This window comes from Phasianus colchicus, chromosome 9 (assembly GCF_987193195.1).
Source record: "Phasianus colchicus chromosome 9, bPhaCol1.hap1.1, whole genome shotgun sequence".
Taxonomy (NCBI): Eukaryota; Metazoa; Chordata; class Aves; order Galliformes; family Phasianidae; genus Phasianus; species Phasianus colchicus.
Genome location: NC_143444.1, coordinates 20,834,335 through 20,845,313, shown reverse-complemented (window position 1 = coordinate 20,845,313; position 10,979 = coordinate 20,834,335).

Below are 10,979 nucleotides of genomic sequence, written 5' to 3'. Positions count from 1 at the left end.
AAAGATTCCTTGTCTGGGAATCTGAGCTTAGCAAAACTACAGCAGGAAAAAATATCATTTAAAATTATAAGAATTATATATATATATATACACACACGTATATAAAGACTCACTCACTGTTATTTAGAAGTACATTATAGCTTTTGGCTTTAATCTGAGGAGAAAATAATGAACTGTTTCCTCCCCGGAATGGTAGAGTCTGAAATTTACAATTGTTTAAATAACTGGTGCTCAGAAAAAGCACTTCACTGCTAATGCCTAAGATTCTGAATTCTTCCTTGCAACCCACTTTGCTCAGCTTACAGTGAGACTGAAATGAAAGTGTTATTCTGCATATAAACCTGATTCAGATATATCTAAATTAAAGTATATTTCCCAAAAACTTTTCTCAGTGAAAAGTCAAAGCACAACTGCTACCATTATGGAAAAATAAATAAATAAACAAACAAATAAATATATAAGACTAAGGCTTCCAGTAGGAGAACATTTATTTGTGCACTTTCCTCTAGAACTAACATATCATGACATCAGAGGAAAATTGTAGAGCAATAGGTTAGTTAAGATATAATCCAACCAGCTACTAACATTCACGTATTTAATAGTTGGGTATGAACTCTAAATTTCTCTAGCAATTAAGTTATTTGAAAATAGATGACTATCCTTGAAATTATGATACCTCATTAAGAACATGTACCCTAATTTTTCATGTTTAATGAAGGCACATTGAAAGACAGTTTACAAAAGGGTGTGTTTAATAGCCTGGAAACTGGGCCCATTTAACTCATATATTTCTTAATAGAAGTATACAGAGACTGTGAACTGTGAAAGGTATAAAATTGTATTAAAAATATATATAATATACATATATATTTTTTTAAACATCATAGTTCATAAACTGGTAGCATATTTCTTCCATATTTCTGTCAGTAATCTCTCTGTCCACATAAGCTTATCATTGACATCATTTTTTTTTTATGGGTTTGATCTTCACAGTGAATTAATGTGCCAAAGAATAATTTTCTTTTAAACTTAGTGATTGCTTTAATTCTCTGCTATTCTATTTTAATTCTTACATAACATTTTCTAGAATACTATCTGAGAGTAACAGAATTGTTGCTAGAAGCAGAGAAAATATCTGCTTGACATACCTATTAAAATCTTAAATATTGAAGAAAAAAAAATAAAATTAGAATTTATGTCCCTAAACCTGGAACTGCTTTCAAAATAACAAAATGTTATTCAAAAATATATTCAGTCAAAAATTAATCTGTGTGTTCTAGTATGAATGGTTTGTACTCAAACAGTATTTTTCATCCAGATGAAGTATCTAAAGTTCTAAATTCCACAAATTTTATGACCACCAGCCTTCCAGTATGATCAAGTTTTATAGTTTAAATATTTTTAACCTGTGACTTTCAAACCCAAATGCCTAAATATGTTTATTTTTAATTTAACTACACTGTACCAAATATGGCATAATTTCAACATTTAAGTTTGAGTGTTCTTCAAATTTCCAGTTATAAAAGTTGTTTCTCTTATAGAGTAATGAGTCTGTGTTTGAGCCAAGCAGCTGCAATATGAAGGCTGCCAGAGTTCCTCTTCACACACTTTTCAGTTAGCTAACTTTAATTACTTTAGGTACGGAAAAATCTATTTTACTTTTTTAAAAGGAGAGGTCAGAATAATGTCAGCCCATAGATAGATCGCTTACATATGTAAATACCTTTTGATATTTTGTATTTTTAATATTTATGGTTTTTGTTTAATATGTTTACTTTAATAATAGTATAAACATATACGAATTCAAAAATGTTTCTCAATTCCTGTGAAAGTTATTTCTAATCTCTTTACCTGTGATTTTAAAATCAATTCTGGTTCAAATAAAGAACTTTGAAGTACATACTCCAAATAATCTCTTAGAACTTTAAATTTATCAAGAGTTGTAAACTAGAACTTTATACCTCACATTCTAAGGCATATGAGTTTTTAAGTTATATAGGTAGGTAGGAATGCACCTATACTGTTAGGTGCATTCCTACAACTGTCAAGCATGATGCATAAGCAGCCATGGGTGCTCTACTGATAAAAATGTTAATGCTAAGACTAAAACATGTAGGAATAGCCTGCTTACTTACTTACATAATTACCCATTTGAATCTTCAGTTGCCGAAAAACCTATGAAATTTTTTATAAAGAGTTGTATTGCTGACTTGGAGCTGGATTTATCTGTTGACTAACAATGCTCAAATATTTATAAAAATTCAGTCAGGAAGCAACATTCATTAAATCTATTTGTAATTAATCAACCAATTCTTTAGATGGGGATATATTTATTAAGGCTATTCATTAAGCTGCTTGTTTTTGTTTTATTTCGTTTTGTATTGTTTTTAAATAGCCCAAATCCACCATTAAATAACTTAATGAATCTCAGATATGGGCTTTCCAGCTGTAATTATAGTAATGATATAAAATAGATTTTTCCCCTTAAAGCATTAATATTCTGAGTGAAATTCAGAAGCTCATTTCTGAAGTACTCAAAAATTGACTACAGTAGATGGTTAGTGAATTTTAATCTTAATATTCTTACTTTGCTAATTAGAAAGAAATAAATGCCTAATAATAACATTCACAGTGAATTAACTCAGAAGTTTCTTTTCTAAATGAATAAAAAAAGATCAGAAAATAGTTACTCACGATGTTTAAAAAGGATAAGTGATAAATAGTGAAACAACAATAACAAAGGAGGAGAATATACTTTTAAAGTTGTTGAAATACTCTATACTGTATATACTGTATGTCTTCAGTAGTCTTAAAAAAAAATACTCCTGTTTATCCAAAAATTCAGAACGTCCTACTTATTAATTATATGAAAAACTATATTAATTATCTTTTACTCAATCATCTGAACAGTTTCAGTGTCCAGTATGACATTCAGATAATGAATACAAGATTTAAATGCCATCACTAATACACACATGGATTATTTTCTTATTATGTGCCTAAATACCTAATATTCAGTGAGTTCTAGAACCTTAAAAACAGCAGGACATATGCATTATCAACATCCCTTGAATCAGATGCAGAAGCAGGTGTCTCAAACAGTAATAGCAGTTACCACCTTAATACCAGTAATTAAACCAGTAGATATTCTGGTTTGTAAAGCCTGATCTGGAGACCCTTTGCATTGAATCAATCTTGTGGTAAACATTAAAAAAAATAATAATAATAATAATAAAAAAATCAGGCCATTATACTCAATTATCTTCAGAAAAACTGATCAAGAATAGAAATCATAAAAGCCCTAATTTGTTTAATGTATCTTTTTTGTTGTTGTTGTTCCCAAGAACTGCTAACAAGTAGGAATACTGTGGCACCTGGTACTTTGGAACCCTTCTTCCCCTCCTCTTTATCTAGTGAGGATTTATCAAGCTGTAGCCCAATATGTAGAAAGTTCTGTTATAATTACTATTCCAGTTCATGATTCTTCATGTAAATCTGGTCATGTCTCAATGATTTAACTGTGACTTTGAATACTTACAATGATCTACTTGGTGTGGACAGCTGCAAATCAGTGGGCTTTGTGTTATTTTAAATAGTTATTTATACTGTACCTCTAACAAACATAGAATAAAATATAACATGGATATTTCAAAATGTGCTAGTAACTACAGAAACATGTGTTTTTGTGAGAGAGAAATTTTAGAATAAATGTTAAATAATAAAATGTGTTAAAATAAGAGATTTTAAAAATTGATATTAGAGTTTTATCTCTTCAAACTGCATTTCAAGACATTTTCTGTTTGAGAGACTAGGACATACAGATTTTAGGCAAGTACATGAACTGCATGTTTCAACATACAACATTTTCATCAATTCAGATTATCAACAGCACAGTACTGACTTAGTAAAATAATACTTCATTATTTACAAATAATGTTTTATTACTGATGTATAAATCAATGTGATTTGCTTATTGTTTTATATATATGATATATATCATACACATATGATTGAATATTTAAAATAGGAAGGTCTTCAAGGGACTTGCCTTGAATTGAAATTACAATTAGTGAGAACACACTAATACAACAACACTAAATATTGTGAGATTTCTTTCAGCAGCATAATGGCGAATTGTGTCCATTATTTTATGTTTTAGCTAGATGATAGTTATTCTATGTCAATTATCATTTAAATCTAAGAAAATCTATCCATAGAGATTATCACAACATAACAGCAGAATTGCAAATTCTAGAAATGAGCATCTTATCTCCTAAGCCAAATGTACAAAATTAAGAGATTTAGTCACTAATTCATTTTCAATGTTACTGAAAGTATTCCACTTTTAGGAAAAAAAAAACAAACCACCCATCATCCTTCCAAGTTTAAATGTTAGCTCCTTCAGTTTGTCTGATACTTATAAGCTCTCTTTCCAGTCATCTAGGGTTGGTATCGGTGTTAGTATAGACTGAATATCTAGTTATAAGATAACTAAAATAGATGACATCAGGGCAGTGATAAGTGATAAAATCTACATAATGATTAATAACAGTATAACAAAGCCAGTGATTAATAACAAATATAATAAAGAAGGAAAGCTGGATAAAAATTATCCTTACAATATATGTTATCATTCATCTGGTGTTCCTAAATCAAAGAAATTATATGATGAAAAAAATGATTGTATGATTTTAAGAATACAGTACCAGAAAGGATTATTCTGAACCTTTTTGTGTTAAAAAGAAATACAAACATATGATGGTACATACAAGTATAATTCACTCCAGATCCATATGTATGTAGATTCATAGTACACACAGAAATTAATTTTAATTAAGCACATATATGAAAGCATTATATAGGCAAATAGAATTCTACGACTGTACTTAACATCTTGTTTCTCACTCCATTTAATTTTAAATTTTATTTTAATTAAGCAAATTCAAATTCTTTCACATCAGGAAATCCAATTATATAAAAAATGTTGTAAAATATAATGCATTAGAGAAAAAAATTGTAATTCATTGTGTGATCTTTTATGATAAATGGTGAATCAGTGACAAAATCCTAATTGTATTAGGCAGTTTTATTTTCTTGAACATGAGTATGAAGATGATGGCTGATGATAACTGAAGTCATAAATGACTTTCCATTTCACTAGTGTCTTCTCACATTGCAGACAAGTGTAACAGTCAAACCTGCCACCCTACGCTGTTTGGCCAGTGATATTAATTTGTCTTAAGGAATATTATTTATGATTATTTATTATTTGCTACACATGAAAAAGAGAACATTACCAATATAGCAGCTTTGCTGTTTGCAATCTTAATTACTACGATGAGTTTTCTCTACAAATCAAACTCAAAGAAGCATAACCTTCATTCTTGTCTTCCCCGTGTTCTAGTGTTTCTTGATAACAATTAAACAACTGATGAATAGCTACATTTTCCCCAAAATACCAAACTGCTAATGTGACAAATGTGTGTAACTTTTTAATCTATCTTTTCTCCCTTGTACAAACATTTTTTCTCACTCAAGCAAAGAGATGGTCAGAAGCCCTAATATGTCCAAAGCAAATTGTTATTTTATGAAATACAATAGCTTATTTTTAAAAGAAGCGTATTTGGCCTCTTTCAAATGATTCATAAGTAACTCACTAAATATGAATGTTTTTGTTTGCTTTAAGAAAAATTCATTGTATAGTAAATCATATTTAGATTCATGTATAGCTTTATCAACATTTGTAAGAAAAAATGAACTTCATAATTTCAGATTTTCAGACAAAAAATATTTGCTGATTTTAAGGAAGATAGACTGATTTGCATGATGAGCTGTTGTACATAGTCTAATTCTCTGTAACTATAGAAACATAACTTTCTAATTTTTTCCTGACAGGTACCTTTTTAATTGACCATTTCTTTAGTAGAAAAACAAAAACAACACAAAATTTGAAGACCATTTTCAAAATGAGAAAGTAGATATTTAAGAATTAGAAGTACTACAGATTCCTTTGTATAAAGGATCTGATTACTGCTTCCACTTAATAGCAAGCTTCCTCATTTCATTTACAGCCACCATCTAGTACACAAACACAATATAATGGAGAATAAATAAGATATTGATTGCATTTCACTTCCTAATTAATTTTCAGATGATGATCGGCATTCCCATGCTTTTCTGAAGAATGCACACAAGTGCAATATTTTGATTGGAGGATACACTGAAATACCAGGGAAGGTGGTACTGAACTGCCAGTGTCTTCCTAACGTTTGTGTAAACTGGAAGACTAAATAAGGCGGCAAGTTTATGGGACTTATATTAGGTTAGAGATTTAAAAAAGTTCCTGGTTAAGAGGAAAAGCATGAAAGATAGCAGTACACTAAGAAATAAATTACTGGCAAACTGCTTTTTTTTCCCTATGATTCTTAGCAACCTTTTCACAATTGTCCAATCTTTTCTTGGTTTAAGAGCTCAGTTTTTCTCTAATGCACAAACAACCATCTCTGTCATCTTCACTTTATGTCTGCCAACTTGTATATGGATGCCAAATCTTAGGCCAGCTTGCTCCCCTGAGATAGAAGCATTTTATAGCTCAGTGTGCTGAATATTTATTACAGAACTAAATTATTTTTGAGGAATATTGGAAATCTGCAGTAGAGTGCACATTCCAGTACGACAGTGTATTTTAGTAGCCATATCAACCATTTCAGGAGACTTTGTCTCAGCAGCTTTCTTTTTTGAAAATGAACAGTGAGGTCAGTAATTGCTGCAAGTTCCTGAATCTTAGGGTACAAAATTAAGGGTTGCATGAGGGAGGAAATGGATCATGCAAAATTAAATGAAAGGGGTTTTTTTTTCTTTTTCTTTTTTTTTTTTTTTTGTTTGGGTTTTTTTGTTTGTTTGTTTTGGTTTTTTTTTTTTTGTTTTTGTTTTTTGTTTTTTTGCTTTCAAACAGTCTTTGTCTACAGAGTAATTCTAGAATATCAGTTTGATGTCTCAGAGCTCTTTGTTTAAAGACTGGTATCATGTCTTTGAAGATATCTGAATCAATGGCTATTAATTTAAAGAAAGATTGCATCTGAAAAGATATAAATAGTAAAACTGAATTAAAGCTCTATTACTAGTTAATCAGAAAAAAGCCTGAGTCAGATGTGTAATCATAACTTCAGTTCAGCATTGTGAGTAGTGACAGGATTTATGTTTTTTAAATATGTAGCATTTCTGCAGGAGTCTCTTCCTCCCCCTTTTCCCTCCACCTTAAAAAGCTCTTTCTGACTCATCTCTTTTCCTCCTGCTCTATTTCCATGTGGAAATCTCTCCTGTAGGCACTAACTGGAAAAAACAATGTTAAAAAGTTCAGACTTATCAGAAGCACAGTTTAAGAACACAGTGAAGGGGGTTGAAAACTCAAGGTTGCCTTGATTTGCCTTCTGATATTTGTGTTACAAAACTATTTATAGTAGTTATCAGCAAGAAATTGAAGAGATTGAGACACGAGGAAGTTCTAATTCTGAGCTACTAATAGTAAAGAATTTTTAATTCCACTACTTGCACTTAGGAAAACATTTGAATCACACTGATCCTCATTAGTTCTTTTAGAATGAAATTTTCTATTGCATGGTTGGAGTTCTAGGTCCTTATTTACGTAAAATGAAAATAAATCACAGAATCACAGAATTGCCAGGGTTGGAAGGGACCTCAAGGATCATGAATCTCCAACCCCCCTGCCACACGCAGGGCCACCAACCATTCCACCTAATGCTAGACCAGACTGCCCAGGGCCCCATCCAATCTGGCTTTGAACACCTCCAGGGACAGGGCATCCACAACCTCCCTGGGCAGCCTGTTCCAGCACCTCACCACTCTCTCCGTAAAGAATTTCCCCCTGACGTCCAGCCTAAATCTCCCTTCCCTCAGCTTAAAACCATTTTCCCTTGTCCTGCTGTCACTCACCCTTTCAAAGAGTTGATTCCCCTCCTCTTTGTAGGCTCCCTTTAGGTACTGAAAGGCTGCAATGAGGTCACCCCGCAGCCTTCTTTTCTCCAGGCTGAACAAGCCCAGCTCTTTCAGCCTGTCCTCATAGGGGAGGTGCTCCAGTCCCCCGATCATCTTCGTGGCCCTCCTCTGGACCCTCTCCAACAGCTCCCTGTCTTTCTTGTACTGGGGGCTCCAGACCTGGACGCAGTATTCCAGATGGGGCCTCACAAGAGCAGAGTAGAGGGGAACAATCACCTCTCTGTCCCTGCTGGCCACCCCTCTTCTGATGGAGCCCAGGATCCCATTTGCCTTCCGAGCCGCAAGGGCACACTGCTGGCTCATGTTAAGTTTTTCATCTACCAAGACCCCCAGGTCCTTCTCCACAGGGCTGCTCTCAAGGACCTCTCCTTCCAATCTGTAGGGATGCTTGGGATTCCTCCGGCCCAAGTGCAAAACTCTGCACTTTGCCGTGTTGAACCTCATCAGGTTCACCCGGGCCCACCTTTCTAGCCTCTCGAGGTCTCTCTGAATGGCATCCCGTCCTTCAACCGTGTCAACCGCACCACTCAGCTTGGTGTCGTCAGCAAACTTGCTGAGGGTGCACTCGATTCCGTCATCGATGTCATTGATAAAGATGTTAAAGAGCACCGGTCCCAAGACAGATCCCTGGGGGACGCCGCTCGTTACCAGCCTCCACCTGGACATAGAGCCATTGATGACCACCCTCTGTCTGCAGCCTTTCAACCAGTTTCTTATCCATCGAGTGGTCCACCCATCAAATCCACATCCCTCCAGTTTGGAGAGAAGGATGTGGTGGGGGACCATGTCAAAGGCCTTGCTCAAGTCCAGGTAAATGACATTGGTCGCCTTTCCCTTGTCCACCGATGCCGTCACTCCATCATAAAAGGCCACCAGATTGCTCAAATCACTTGTTTCAAAATCACTGAACAGAAATGTTTCATTTAAATAATGTCTGTAACAATGAAAATACAATGAAAATTCTGACCAAAAGTTAACTTTACACTGATTGTACAAATAGCTGTTATCTCTATTGTCCCTTCTACTTTCATAGCAACATCCAGTTCTAAAAAAAAAAAAAAAAAGAAAAAGAAAAAAGTAAAAAAACCCCAATAAGCTCATTTATTGTCATTATACTTTTGTAGAAGTGAAAACTCTGCTTTGCAGTTTATGAGATTCTTGGATAATACCCTTTAATGCATTTTAATAGCAAGTTTCATTTTATCTCCAGGTAAAAAGTCCTAATATATTTACCTTAAAGAAGTACTCTACTGGGCAATTCGGAAATCTGGCCATAAGATGACTTATTTATAAAGGAAAAACAACAACAACAACAAAAAACGTCAAACAAACCAAGAACTGAATCTCCTGGAACATCTCCATAGGATATGCACCATTTATGTTCATAATACTATGCACTATATAACATCTTTGTTCCACAGTATGTTTATGTCACTGGTGTCAGCGACAGTGTTTCTCAATGATATTTCCAAAATATAAACTACAACATATTCTCAGAGAGACTATTTCTGCAGACTATTTCCCCACTCCCCAAAAATCTTACCCTTGCCACATATACAATGCTGCATATACAAGTTTCAATTGACACTAACATCACAATCAAAACATACATGGAAGATATTAGTCTTACCATTTCTGGTTTCAGTGAAAGGTTATCGAAAGTGATAGTAATCAGATCATGGCAAAAAGTCATCTGGAATAGAATAGAAAAGTGGACAGTACAGATTTATCCTAAAGTCAGTAAAACATTAGTGAATGATACTAACAGTATTTGCAGTCATAATTTCTGGTTTGCATTACAGTACGCTATTCTTCCTGATTTTTTTTTACTATTATGAAAACTTTAAAGATAACGTGCACTACTTATCTTACAAAATATTGTTAATGTTAATAGACATTATGTTATGTTATAGACATTATGGTTCTGACTATGAAAGTGTTTTTTCTTTGACAGACTTGGATACACACTGACATGTTTTACTAATTTATTAAATTATCTAGGATTTTCTACATTTAAATTCAAGTGAGAAAATAAAAATCAAAATGTATCTTTATCCTTATGTATTTCGTGAAAATGCAGACAAATCAGTTATATTTGTACTGAAGACTGAAATAAAGGAATCCAATATTTTTTCATATATATATTATTTTTGTGTGCATGTCTATTTTGACTAGATTTCTGCAGTTCATGGACATGCCATCACCTTATCAGATTCAATCACTGAGTAAATGGGAAAGGAGCAGTGTATAATAAGTACCTACAAACAGGTAGGCAGCACAGCGAGAGTATGCATGGTTTACGTGAATAAATTTAACATCATCTCAGAGCTTTGGGATTCTCTGAAGTGTTTGAAGAGAGATCTGTGGCAGAGGTGCTATAATCCACAGTCACCTGAGATGGGACATGTGCTTAAGAAATGCAACCCCTGACCAAAGAAGTAATCCCTATTTCCTAAATGTCAAGTGCAAAAAAAGGGGAAAAAAAAGCAAAAATTATTCTATAAATAAGTACAGATAAAACAAATGAGTAGGATCAATTATTTTCCATAGATACTAACAGTAATATCTGCTTTTGATTTCTGACCCTGAAGAAACAGACAGCGAATGTTGACTCTGCGTACAATTTTAACATAAAAAATGAACGTATTTATGGAGACATATATGTAAATAACAGTGCACTATTAATAGAAGTATCTTGCTCTGAAAATTAAACATTTTGCTGGAGCTGTAATTCAGTTTGAGAATACCCTCTAGAGGCTGTCTGTGATGTTTCTAGGTCATGAATTTAGTGGCCTGAATTGACCACTGATTCTAATGTAAACAAAGCAACACCATTCATTACTAGCAGCTCTCTTTGCTACTCCACAGTTAATTTTCCAGCAGACATAAAAAGGGTGTTTTTTTAGCCATCCAACAATGTTCTGTCAACAGAGGAAAATATCCACAAGGCTTAAAACATTTCC